Source organism: Crocuta crocuta, unplaced genomic scaffold, assembly GCF_008692635.1.
Source record: "Crocuta crocuta isolate KB4526 unplaced genomic scaffold, BGI_CrCroc_1.0 scaffold64, whole genome shotgun sequence".
Lineage (NCBI taxonomy): Eukaryota > Metazoa > Chordata > Mammalia > Carnivora > Hyaenidae > Crocuta > Crocuta crocuta.
The window spans coordinates 6,811,096-6,821,495 of record NW_027530640.1 but is presented as its reverse complement, the minus strand read 5'-3'; the positions used below and the strand labels follow the sequence as shown (position 1 = coordinate 6,821,495).

General features: G+C 47.4%; 1 pseudogene; it reads right to left on the bottom strand.

The window, feature by feature from the left end:
- Positions 1-2,927: 2,927 nt before the first annotated feature.
- Positions 2,928-3,340, bottom strand: LOC144235369 (large ribosomal subunit protein eL33 pseudogene; annotated as a pseudogene).
- Between the last annotated feature and the right edge of the window lie 7,060 nt (positions 3,341-10,400).

Below are 10,400 nucleotides of genomic sequence, written 5' to 3'. Positions count from 1 at the left end.
AGATTTCTTAACAGACCGAAAGTGAACGTGTGAGATGGAGGAGTCTAAGATCTGCCAGGGCTTTAGCCCCAGCAGCTGGGCCAGGCCAGGCTTTGGATGGAGAATACTGGAGTTGGATCAGAGCCGATGGGAACTTGATGAACTGGAGATGCATGTCTGGTATCTGCATGGAGATACGCCCGTCTTGGGTAGCTGGCTTTCCTCATCTAGCGTTCCAGAGAGAGGGTGGGGCTGGAGACATGAATTTAGGGGCTTTTATCCTTTAGATGGTGTTAGAGTCATAAGATGGGATGAGACCATGGGATGAGATGGATTGATAGAGAGAAGCTACCTGTTACTTAAAGTGCCAGGCATTCTGTTAAGTACTTCCCAGCATCCCTGTCTTTGTCTCCATGCAACCTGATGAAATAGCAGCTATTATTTTCCCCATTTACTGGAGAGGAAGCTGAGGGTCAGACGGGTTAAGTAAATGACCCAAAATCACATAGCTCCTAAAGGTCAGAGCTACGGGTGCCTGGGTGGCTCAGTTGGTTGAAAGTCTGACTTTGGCTCAGGTCATGATCTCATGGCCCCTGAGTTCGAGCCCCACATTGAGCTCTGTGCTGACAGCTCAGAGCCTGGAGCCTGCTTCAGATTCTGTGTCTCCCTCTCACTCTACCCTACCCCACCTTGCAGTCTGTCTGTCTGTCTTTCTCTCACAAATAAATAAACATTAAAAAAAAACTTAAAAGATCCAAGCTAGAATTTAATGCAGATCTGATTCCAAGTTTTTTTGTTTTGTTTTGTTTTTTGTTTCGTTTATTTAGCATTGCACTTATTGACCCTCTAAATTTTAGACCTAATTCTGTGCTTGGTGGGCGATCTACTGAGGTTTTTAAGCAGAGAAAGGACCCAGAGCTGTGGGCTAGCTAGGAAGATGCATCTGGAACCTGGGGGCTCCTGAACAATGTACTGGGGAGACGGGGGAGAGGTAGAGACCAGGCAAGGCATATAGAGAAGATTTAGATGACACGGTGGGGGGTTAGAAAAGGGGCCTGGAGGATGGGTTTCCTGAACAGGGGAGAGCTATGCTGTGGCAAACACAGTATTATGAACTGAATGTGTCCCCCTGAAATGCGTATGTTGAAGCCCTAACATCCACTGTGGCTGTATTTAAAGATGGAACCAAGAAAATAACTGAGGTTAGGTGCGGTCATCAGGGTGGGGCCCTGTATGATAGTGTTAGTGCCCTTTTACAAAGCGACACCAGAAAGCTGATGTGAGTGCTCTCTGTCTGTGTTTACGCACTGAGAAAAGGACGTAGTGAGGAGGAGGCCATCTGTAAGCCAGGAGGAGACCTCTCACCAGAGACCCTGTTGCCTAGAAGCTTGAGCTTGGGCTTCCCGGCCTCCAGAATTGTGAGAAGTAAATGTGTGTCGGTTAAGCCCCCCAGTCTGTGATACTGTGTTATGGCAGCCTGAACCGGCAAATACACCCAGACCCTTCAGTAGTCTGGCTTTTTCCAGAGCTGTGGGCTTCTTGCCAGGCTGCAGGGCCCAGCAGTGTGGTTACCGGCTTCTTAAAGGACTTCTTCCTCCCACCCCCACTAAACAATTTAGTGGATTTGAATGGACCAGAAGACTTATTGAACAATTATCTGGTGATTAGCTTCCTTGCGGAGTCCAGAGAGAGTTGTTGGAAGAAAATTGGTAAATTCTTTTCATTCTTAATAAAACCTAACATTATCTTGCTAATGCCTGATATTAAGAGTTCAAAGTCATCTTTGTACCACTGATCTTCAAAGGAAGAGATTGCGTAATTTATTTGACAAGGCCTGAAAAAATATGGGTGAAGCTCCTTTCAGATGGGAATTTTATTTTATTTTATTTTTTTAAAATCTTTTAAGCATTTTTTTGGTACAAAAAGTTGTATAGTTTTTTTCCCCCATTTGAAAACACCAGCATGTGGGGGAGAGATGCAAATAAAAAACAAAAAAGATACTTTTATAACATTTTCACTGTTAAGAAAAAAAAAAGTCGTTCCACTAGTATTGAAAAGTCCAATGATGACATAATTTCATTTTCTTCTCTTAAAGACTCTAAAAGACCCTTACCCAAATTCCATCTCTGTGTCCAGAGAAACCATGTTACTTTTCGGGGGCCCAGGAGTTCAGGATTACAGAAAGATCAGCCCAGGTTTCTGGGCACGTGGCCTAAGCAGAAGGGTGGAAACATCAGGAGATCCAAAACCTCACCCTGCAGAAATATTGTGGGGGGAAAGGTCTGTCCCTGAGCCAGAACCCTAAATGTCCCACGTCTGCTTCCTTTTCCCTTCCAGAAGACTGGGGGGAGGTGAGAGTCAAAGTGACATTCTGTTTGGGGAGAACTGTCTTAGGAGTAAGAAAAGCTTTGCCGGCTTTTAATATGGATGGGAGAAGAAAGCCATCAAGGAGTTCCCACCACAAGGCAAAAACGCTTCACTTTTCTGGAGCTCCTGTAGCCTAGGAGGTCAGTTTCCATTTCTTTTCCCAACAGACTGGTTTGGTAGATCAGGCATTTTGGTTAATAACCACAGGATAACCACAGTCTAGGGCCCAATACCCTATAAAGTCACTGAGTGCCAACAAATGGCATGATGGTACCTTATATCCTGCAACTGGGAAATTTCCTAATTCTTCAGATGGGAATTTAGAACATGGGATAAATTTGCAAGGTGGCTGGGTCCCCACTACCTTTGCCACATCCCCGCTCTTGGCTTCCACTGAATCATTCAGTTACAGCTTGTGTGTTCTGAGGCCACTGAGGGGCAGGGACTCCTTCTGGGGAGGCTGGGATCCTTGCTTCCATCCCTGGTCTGAAGGATACTCTCATCTCATGCTGTTTGATTGAGATACTTTTATTTTATTATTCTATTTCTTTTTTTTTTTTTTTTTTACAAGAGAACAAATCTACACCTTTATTTATTTACTTTTCAGTTAGTTTAAATCCTTGAGGGGTACAGCATCACACGGATTCTGTGGCCAATGGCTTTAGCAGGAAGGTTGCTTCGGAATTTTGCACGAACCATGCCACTGTTTCCATGAGCACGAGTTACTTTTCCCCAGATTATTCTGGTTTTATTCGGTTTGCCACCAGGAGTCACTGTGTTGTTCTTTGCTTTGTACACATAAGCACATCTCTTGCCTAGATAGAACTCAGTTTCATCTCGGGCATAAACACCTTCAATTTTAAGAAGAGCTGTGTGCTCCCTCTGGTTCCTGAGACCCCGTTTATAGCCAGCAAAAATGGCTTTGGACCACAACCTTCCAGACATATTTGTCGTTTCAGGAGTCCTGTTCCCAGCAGGCCTCCACGGGTTCAAAGATGGCCTTTATTATTCTATTTCTTAAAAAATCTTTAATTAATTAATTAATTAATTTATGCTGATGGCAGACAGCCCGATGTGGTGCTTGAACTCACAAACTAGGAGATCATGACCTGAGCCAAAGTCAGTTCCTTAACCGACTGAGCCACTCAGTGGCCCCTGATTGATCTACTTTTAAAGAAGGTGCATAGAGGTGCACTCATTGTGGTCAGCCTCTTGGGAAGTGGATGTTTCTAGGATCTCAATGTTTTCTCTCTTTTTCCTGAGAAAACCCTTTCTTAAAAAAAATGAGTTGTCACCTCTTCTTGAGGCCCTATAAATTGATTTTGGCTCTGTCCATTACAGGTAGCTTCTGTGTGAAGAACTGTATAAATCTTACTCAGTCAGGGAGTGTTTAAAATGGCAAATTTCAGAGTAAAGGTTTAACAAAAACCATAAATAAAACTTCAGAAGTAATGGAAGTGTTTATAAGCATCTGTGGAATTCTGCGCTAGAATAGTGAACGTGGTTCAGGTGCCCAGAGATTGACAGAGGTGTTGTGTTTGCCATGGGAGAGAGAGTATCTATCTTTATTTGGCCTCTGCTCAGAGGCCGGACTTGGAGAAGCATTGGCTGTGAGCAGGGCTCGGTGCCTAGGCTCATGAGGGGAGTTTATCACTGTCAGGGGCCGTGGCAAGCCTGGACTCAGGAGTCTGCCAATGGGAGAGAAACTTGCCAAGGACCAGTGCCTCAAATCTGCCAAGCTTCAAGACCTCCTGTGTGCCTTGCTTGGTGGGAGATACTAAAATCATGGTGATCTCTGGGGCCCCTGGGTGGTTCAGTTTGTTGAGTATCTGACTTCAGCTCAGATGGTAATCTCATAGTTCATGGGTTTGAGCCCTGTGTCGGGCTCTGTGCTGACAGCTCAGAGCCTGGAGTCTGTTTGGGATTCTGTGTCTCCCTCTCTCTGCTCCTCCCCACTCACGCTCTCTCTCTTTCTCTCTCAAAAATCAATAAACATTAAAAAAAAATCACAGTGATCTCATAATTCTGGCAATAAGCCATGGGGCATTTGAAGCAACGTGTCTGCTCCGTTTTCCAGCTAAGGAAACTGAAGGAAAGAAGGGTTTGTGACTTGCCCAAGTCCTCTAGCAAGTGGTCATTGGAGCCTGGAGTACATACAGCCAGTGGTTCTCAGTACCTAGCCTGAGTGGTATCTCCTACGTTTCCTTCCTTCCCATTTAATTCCACATCTCCAAATAATTATTGAATCTGCTCCATGCCTGGAGCTGGGCTGGGTACCGGATTGTGGGAAGATGCATCAGCATGCAAGGGTTTTGACTTTACCTCCTCTGGTATGCCCTCTTCCCTCTCCTGGGACTTGCCCACTTAGAAGGCACTGTAGATCACAGCCATAATGATTGTCACTCATTCATTCCCTCATCCGTTCATTCAACAAGCATTTGATGAGTACCTGCTATGTGCCAGCTTTTATACTTGGTGCTCAGTAAATAATAAAATGGACAAGTGTTTGGTGCAAGGGAAAAATCTGAAGGTTAGCCCAGCATGGGGGAGATTGGTGGGGGAGCAGGGAGAGGTGGAGGCTTCCTGGAGAGGTAGGGCTGAGCTGGACCCTCAAGTAAGGCAGAATTTGAGAGGATGGGCAGCTTCTGGGTGCGAGGGGCAGAGCAAACCAAGGTCCAGGGTATGACTGTGGGGCAGGAAACCGGACAGCAGGTGGGCCTCTCCAGGCGGCGTCACCTGTGGGATGGAGTGAGCTCAGTCCTCCTCTGGAGCTTGTTGCTCTGGCCATTGGACTCCAGCCTGGGGTTTTTTGGCTGTACCCAGGAGTTGAAATATGGACCTCTAGTGCTGGGGGCAGTGCATGGGTGTGATGGTGGGGGTAGCTCCCTTTTTCTTTTTATTCTTGCTCTTCTGGAAACAGTGCAAGGTCCCGGTTCTGCCAGAAAACTATTGCATTGTGAGGCTCTCACATCAGGAACTTTTGTTCTCTACCAGGCAGATTTGGGTCACACTGTGACCCTTGTCCACCCTTGTCTCTTGTTCTGGTATCCATCTTATTTCCCTCAGGGAGCCTGGGTTCTCTGGTCCCTACTAATCCCGAGGACCCCAGCCCAGGCCTGGACACATGCTGAGTGTTGCCAGGTAAGACAGAGGACACTCAGTTAAATTTGAATTTCAAATAAACAGTAAATCATATTTTACTATAAGTAGGTCCTAAATATCATACAGGATATTGCATGTGATGTTTGGGACATAATTATGCTAAGTAATTATTTGTGATTTACTTGAAATTCACATTTAACTGGGTATCCATTTTTTTAAACTAAATCTGACAACTCCACCCTAAAAGGTTTGCTGATTAGTTATTGGAGCTCAAGGATTTCTAAATTCATGGAACATACAGTTTTAGGAATCAGATGCACCTAGAAGTATGGAATGGAGCAGAGATTAGGAGCCTGCATTCTGGATAAGACTGCTCAGATTCTCATTTACTAACCATGAGGCCTTGAGCAAGTTACTTACCCCTCCAAGCCTCCATTTTCTTATCTGTGAAGTGGGAACAGTGGTAGTCCCTACCTCACATGTCAGGAATAAATGAGATCATGCCTGGCAAGTGCTAGCACGTACCTGGCGCTTGAAAGTTTTGACAGAGTTCTAGGCACCATTACTGTTGTTGATGGTATTTTTGTTGTTGTTTTTGCTACTCCGTGGGGCAAAGCACAGGTACTCTGTAGCTGCCATCAGAAAGTCCTCTATTCCCTCAACTCCTGCCTCTCTTGTTCTGCGCCCCCCCACCCCCCCACCTTCCCCAAGTGTGTTTTCTAAGCAAGACAGCCTTGGTTTGCTGGGGCCGGTCAAGTGTCTGTTCCTTCTGGAGACAGCAATGCCTCCACCCAGTGCGGCTAAGTTTCTGCCCACACATGTGGTTTGGGTAGCAAATCTTTCAGTAGACTTTACAATGGGACATAGATCATTACAGATGGGACTCAGGTTTTACAAAATATTTTAGGAGGTAGATAAATTAGATCATGAAAAGTGCATAAGGGACATCAATTATGCAGGAGCCAGAAGAATGATTATAAAGTGATCTGGCCTTAGTTTTGGCCCATGAAACATTTAACTGCAGCCATTAAAGTAGAAAACATTCCTTGTGTCCTACTTGAGAGAAGTGGGCTGGTGGGGACAGTGCTTTGCCCAAAGAGGGGTTGTAGACCACATGGCAACCTCCTTTGCCTGTGGGGACCTGAGGAGTAAAAGGCCACTTGGGAGGAAGAGAAAGCTGGCGCTGAACTTGCTGAGGTGGAGGAGTCCTGGGGCTCCGGGAGCCAGCGGAGGGCCCATCTGAGAGGCTCTCCTGGCTTTCTTAATCCAAGACAGGAAGTGCACACCAGAGTATCATGGTGGAATTGTTAGACACCTTGAGTCCTGGTCCTCAGAATTCCCCCAAAGGTATCATGTTTGTCCTGTCTGCTGCCCAGTAGCAGCGCAGACCTCGCCCTCAGTAGGCTGCCATCTGCCCGATTCCCTGGGCCTGGAGTCTGCTGGAGAACACGGGCATCCAGGGAGAAGGGGCCGGTGAACACTGTCCACGTTGTCTTACCCCCGAAGCTGCGGCCACCATGGCTGGCTCCACACACGGCTTCCATGATGGTGTGCTGTGCTGCTCTCTCACTGCTGCGGGCACTGGGACGGCCATGTGGCACCCCAGTTGAGCCTGTTGTGGGGTGAGGGTTTGTTACCAGCTGAAGGTATCACAGCGAACATTCCCAGACCTTCCTATGGTGGGTCACTCTTGGCCTATCGGTGTCTTTTGGAATGAGGGTGTATTTCTATGCTTGTTCCCTGTAGTACAGCTAGTGACAGCCATTAGAAGCACGAGGCAAAATGGAAACGGCGGTGGTTGCAGTACGTGCAGCCCCAGCAGCGTGCCCTTGTGGGGAGAGCTGAGCATGATTTGCTGAGTGAGTATGCAGCAGAGTGGAGGGGAGAGGAGACAGAGCAGGAGGCAGGTGTGCCCTCTGCTGCCCCCCTGTGCCCCCTGGTGACAGCCTGTTCCTGCTGGAGGTCACAGTGCGGGAATATGTTCTCCTCTCCCCCATGCCCCCTTTCCCTGGGGTCTCTAGTCCTTCCTCCCCAAAGTCACCATTTCTCTGAGTCCTGCTTATTTCTGCCTTGATGCTGGGCAAGAACACAAACTTTTTCTTGGAGCACAGGAGGCCACGATAGGTGTTCCTCACTGCTGTCTCAGGCTCATAACATGGCACACTGTGCTGCTACTTGCAGGTTGGGTGGCCTTGGATAAGTTAGTCTCGGTATTTTCATCTGCGTAATGGGGATGCGATGGTGCCTGTTGCATATAGAGCATATAAATTGAATTCTCAGTTAGGTGCTCTTGGAGGAATAGTGTGTTCTCTGCAGGGGAATGATGGTTGTGGGACCTTTGGCCTTACTGGGCATTTGTTCTTCCTGGCCTCAGTCCATCCAGCCTTACAATAGACTTTGGATATGGTCAGATTTGCCGTAAATATCAGCAAGTCATCTTTTCAGATGCTGAGGCCACTTCTCACCTGGGTGTACCTTACCCATCTACTTTAAACTTGCATCACTGGGTCATTAACTGCTATTATTTTCTATAGTAACTAACATTTGTCTAGAGCTTTGCACAGGGCTAAATGCTGTGCATGCTTTCTTTTATTTAACCTCAGAGCTCGGTAGATGAGGTGACTGAAGGCTAGACATGTTAAGTGACATGCCTGAGGTCACAGAACTAGTCAGTGATGGAGGCAGGATTTAAACCAGGCAGTTCCACTCTAGGGCAGAGAAGTAACAGACAGGCCTGCCCAGGAGGAGATTTCACAAGCCCTGCCTGTCACATACCATTCTAGAATGGGGTAGCCCGTGGTGGGGGATGGTAAGGAATTTTCTACTGTTTTCTCCAGAGTTGGCCAAAGGAGCCCCATGAAGGCGATTTCATTTTCTCTTGGAGTCCACCATCAGTCAGGTTTCTGTAACTTGCCTTGAGCTAACGACCAGTCTGGAGGGAGAAATGCTTTCCCAAACCACTAAAGGATGCTGGCATGCTGGAAAGGACAAGGTAGCCCAGCACACACGTGAAAGGAAGGGCACAGGGTTGGCTCAGCCATCCTGTGAGCTGATGGTTGAAAAAGAATTTTGGATTTGCTCCTTAGGCATTTTGCACAGTGAAAGGAAATTTAAGAGATATTGCATGGAGCCGCAACGTGGCAGGAGATGCCACCATGTTGAAGGAAGGAAGGAGATGCATGAAGGTCTGTGTCTGTGAGGCTGGGCCGGGTAGTTTATAGATTTCTATATAGATGATGCTAACTTGCTGCCTTTGAGAGGGAAAGGTGTTATTGATAATTGTGTTGAGATAGTAGGCATTAAACTGGGACTGTCCTTGGGCACAGTTGCAGGTTATTGCTATTTATTTATTAAAGCAGCCTTCTGGCCTCTGATGAGCAGGACCCATTTTGTCAGGTTTGAGTTGTGTGCATATTTAGAAGTCATGTGGCACTACTTAACTGCACTGAGCTGGGCCATTAAAAGGCAGAGAAAGTATCTAGGCAGAAGAAAGCCAAGCTTCTTCAAAGGCTGGGGGTGCTGTGCAGCATGAGCATTTAGGAGTTTCTGTGCTTGGGTTTTCCACCTAAAGGGGGTTTGCTAGAGGTTTGGCGATCACTTCTCATTCTAAACTTTGTACTCCTGTGTGTGTGTGTGTGTGTGTGTGTGTGTGTGTGTGTGTGGTAGTGCCAGTGCCGGGCACCAGTGATGCAAAGCAGTGATGGAATTCTCACAGAGGAGAGTTTCCCGGCAGCTCTGAGATCTTCCCCAGCTCCCTGATGACACAGGGTTCTCCCAGGGCTCTGCCTGCTGCCCGAAGAGCTGTGTGAGGGTCTCATTCCAAGCTCGCTTCGGGCTCCAGGGTGGTTCTTCCAACTCAGCCTGAGATGAGAATTCAGGCAAGTTCCCATTGTTTCTAAGAGCAAAAGACAGGGCTGTGTCTCGGGTGCCTGTTTGCTCTTCTGACAACAGCCCTAACCAGCTGTCTTGAGCTGGGTCTTCGGTTGTGCAAACCCATGTGTAAGCATCACCGTGAGTTTGACGCAGTGCGGACACTGCTGGTTTTCTGGCTCACATCCTCTGTCTTTGCCAGTAGAGAGGGACTGAGGTGGTTCTTCCTGTCCCAGATTGAAATCCCACAGGGAAGTGTCTTACTGGGCTGTCCCTGACTGAGCCCTGAGGGCAGTGCGGGGAGCCACGAGGTCCCAGCTGAGGTCAGAGCTGCAGTGCCACAGGACTTGTCTGGTAGGCGCCTTGAGGTGGGATGATGGCACTTTCCTTGCTGTGGGTCATTAGAGGCCATCTGGGCCACTCAGCCAGCCTGACTCCCTGACCGGACCTCTACCCCACTGTGCAACTGTGACCAGGGTGCTCTCCTCTGAGCCTCAGCTTCCTAACATGTCACATGGGAACACTACCAGTATGTACCTCCTTGGGTTAGTTGGAGGATTAAATGAGTGGTAAGGAATTTTGAGTAGTGAGCAGCACAAGAGTGCTCTATGTTGTGACTGCAGAGCAGAGAAGTGGCTCCTTGCAGGAGGGGGCACTTTCTGGAAGAGCAGGGGATGTGGCCCAGGAGGCTGTGGCCGGCCAGGACACACTTTTAACCAGCAGTGGCATGGTTACAGTTGCGTGTTTTGCTGATTTGATCGAAGGGACAGTGTTTGAAATAAGTGTGGATTTCCCGATTGCTTAGTGATGCTAAACATTTTCCCATAGATATTTTTTGGACATTTGCATATCTTTTGTGCATCACCCATCTGTGGCCTTTTTCTGTAGCTGAGTATTTCAGAGTGGGGGTGGGTGAATCCGAGTTCGCTGTTTTCTGCTGCCTTTGGTGGGTAATTGCGTCAGCTGTATTTACTCCTGCTTAGCACAAACCCAGCTAAGCCTTCGGGAGACCAGTGTGGAAATGCAAGAAAAATACTCTCCTCTTAATCAAATGTCTTGTATTATGAATGCTTATTAAATAA